This window comes from Pseudophryne corroboree, chromosome 1 (assembly GCF_028390025.1).
Source record: "Pseudophryne corroboree isolate aPseCor3 chromosome 1, aPseCor3.hap2, whole genome shotgun sequence".
NCBI lineage: Eukaryota > Metazoa > Chordata > Amphibia > Anura > Myobatrachidae > Pseudophryne > Pseudophryne corroboree.
This window is the reverse complement of record NC_086444.1, coordinates 1,234,683,516-1,234,686,792: the sequence shown is the minus strand read 5'-3', so window position 1 is coordinate 1,234,686,792 and position 3,277 is coordinate 1,234,683,516. Positions and strand designations below refer to the sequence as shown.

The 3,277-nt window shown below is 42.0% G+C and overlaps 1 pseudogene; it reads left to right on the top strand.

The window, feature by feature from the left end:
• The first annotated feature begins 1,695 nt into the window (after positions 1-1,695).
• LOC134949583 (5S ribosomal RNA) lies at positions 1,696-1,814 on the top strand (annotated as a pseudogene).
• The last annotated feature ends 1,463 nt before the right edge of the window (positions 1,815-3,277 follow it).

Below are 3,277 nucleotides of genomic sequence, written 5' to 3'. Positions count from 1 at the left end.
AATGGCATATTGGCAAGTAGTACAAGTGGTCTTCCGACTTCCCATCTGGGATGACGATCGACTCCTAGCAGCAACAACAGCAGCATCAGCAGCAGTAGACGTTACACTGAAGGATACATCGGGGGAATCCCAGGCAGGAGAGGAGTCGTCAGACTTGACAGTGACATGGCATGCAGGAGTATTGGCTTTCCTGTGTAAGGAGTAAATTGACACTGAGGGAGTTGGTGGTGTGGTTTGCAGGAGCTTGGTTACAAGAGGAAGGGATTTAGTGGTCAGTGGACTGCTTCTGCTGTCATCCAAAGTTTTTGAACTTGTCACTGACTTCTGATGAATGCGGTCCAGGTGACGTATAAGGGAGGATGTTCCTAGGTGGTTAATGTCCTTACCCCTACTTATTACAGCTTGACAAAGGCAACACACGGCTTGACACCTGTTGTCCGCATTTGTGTTTAAATAATTTCACACCGAAGAAGTGATTTTTATTTTTTATTTTGACCATGCATGTCAATGGCCATATTCGGCCCACGGACAACAGGTGTCTCCCCGGGTGCCTGACTTAAACAAACCACCTCACCATCAGAATCCTCCATGTCAATTTCCTCCCCAGCGCCAGCAACACCCATATACTCATCCTGGTGTACTTCAACAGTGACATCTTCAATTTGACTATCAGGAACTGGACTGCGGGTGCTCCTTCCAGCACTTGCAGGGGGCGTGCAAATGGTGGAAGAGGCAACCATTTCCCGTCCAGTGTTGGGAAGGTCAGGCATCGCAAACGACACAATTGGACTCTCCGTTGGGGATTTGTGATTTAGAAGAACGCACAGTTCTTTGCTGTGCTTTTGCCATCTTAACTCTTTTAAGTTTTCTAGCAGGAGGATGAGTGATTCCATCCTCAGGTGAAGCTGAACCACTAGCCTTGAACATAGGCAAGTGCCTCAGCCGTTCCTTGCCACTCCGTGTCGTAAATGGCACATGGGCAAGTTTACGCTTCTCCTCAGATGATTTTGATTTAGATTTTTGGGTAATTTTTACTGAACATTTGTTTTTTGTATTTTACATGCTCTCTACTATGACATTGGGCATCGGCCTTGGCAGACGACATTGATGGCATTTCATCGTCTCCGCCATGACTAGTGGCAGCAGCTTCAGCACGAGGTGGAAGTGGATCTTGACCGTTCCCTATTTTAAAAACCACATTTTTGTTCTCCATTTTTTAATGTGTGAAATTATATGCCAGTATCTCAATAGCACTGGCCTACTACTATATATACTGCGCACAACTGAAATGCTCCACAGGTATGGATGGATAGTATACTTGACGACACAGAGGTAGGTACAGCAGTGGCCTACCGTACTGTACTGCTATATATACTGGTGGTCACTATGTCAGCAAACTGCAAAACTAAAATGCACCACAGGTATGGATGAATAGTATACTTGACGACACAGAGGTACTATGTCTACCATATGAGATATGTGGCTGACAGTGGATAATAGAAGACGGGACCTGTACCTATACGTTTCCTAGACACTATATTTCTTTTCCAGTACTCTCTCATTTTTTGATGCCAGTCATACGTCCATTCGGCAGAGCAAAAGCAACAGAAGGACTGTGCACAATAATGAACAATAGAAGTACTTCTTTTGGTATATGCCAATAACCATATACCATTGTATTCACAATCTAGGTGTCATTACTACCATATTTCACTGGGTACGCCCAACCTCGCCTGATCTTGGAAGCTAAGCAGTGAATAGCCTGATTAGTACCTATTTGGGAGACTGCTAGGGAATATCAGGTGTAGTAATAAATATCTCTGTGTTTGTGAAAAACGGAGGTGTTGGAGCAACCTTTGACCATTACCATTTTCACACCTTATTTCCCTTCTCTTATCCATGTAGCTTCTCTAATTTTCTACTTATCTGCGATAAGTATTTGTTCTCTTATTTATTGTACTTCATTGACATAAACTTCTAAGTAGCAGATCAAACACTTACCAGGTTATATCTTTTCCACAGGTAATTATGTAAGGATCATAATCGCAGCATATTTGCAACATATGTAATGCCTATGCACTTTATGCTAAAGATTATCCATTATCCTGTGACATTCAAATTCAATTTCTAATATTTTCACCTCAGGTGTCACTGTCATCCTTATCAGCTACATTAATTGTAGATTGATTACTCTTAATTATTCCATGATTGAGAATCATTTCTTTTAACAATTTAAAAAAAAAACACAAGTGAGAAAGACTATATCAAACTTATGGTCTTTTCTTAAAAGTTATAAAAAATGTTTATATGTGTGTCGATCTTGTGTACTATATTATAATGTAATTTGTATTAAAAGTTAAGTTTTAGTTTTTCAAGCGTGCCCCAACAAAGAGTCTCTCTTTTTCTTTGCAACCTCGACACAGAGGTAGGTACAGCAGTGGGCTACCGTACCGTACTGCTATATATACTGGTGGTCACTGTGTCAGCAAACTGCAAAGCTAAAATGCACCACAGGTATGGAGGGATAGTATACTTGACGACACAGAGGTAGGTACAGCAGTGGACTACCGTACTGTACGGCTATATATACTGGTGGTCACTGTGTCAGCAAACTGCAAAACTAAAATGCACCACAGGTATGGATGGATAGTATACTTGATGACACAGAGGTAGGTACAGCAGTGGCCTACCGTACCGTACTGCTATATATACTGGTGGTCACTGTGTTAGAAAACTGCAAAACTAAAATGCACCACAGGTATGGATGGATAGTATACTTGACGACACAGAGGTAGGTGCAGCAGTGGCCTACCGTGCCGTACTGCTATATATACTGGTGTTCACTGTGTCAGCAAACTGCAAAATTAAAATGCACCACAGGTATAGAATGTAGATGGATACTTTACTTGACGACACAGAGGTAGGTACAGCAGTGGCCTACCGTACCATACTGCTATATATACTGGTGGTCATTGTGTCAACAAACTGCAAAACTAAAATGCACCACAGGTATGGATGGATAGTATACTTGACGACACAGAGGTAGGTACAGCAGTGGCCTACCGTACCATACTGCTATATATACTGGTGGTCACTGTGTCAGCAAACTGCAAAACTAAAATGCACCACAGGTATGGATGGATAGTATACTTGACGACACAGAGGTAGGTACACCAGTGGACTACCAAAATTAACTGCTATGTATACTAGTGGTCACTGTGTCAGTAAACTGCAAAACTAAAATGTACCACAGGTATGGATGGATAGTATACTTGAC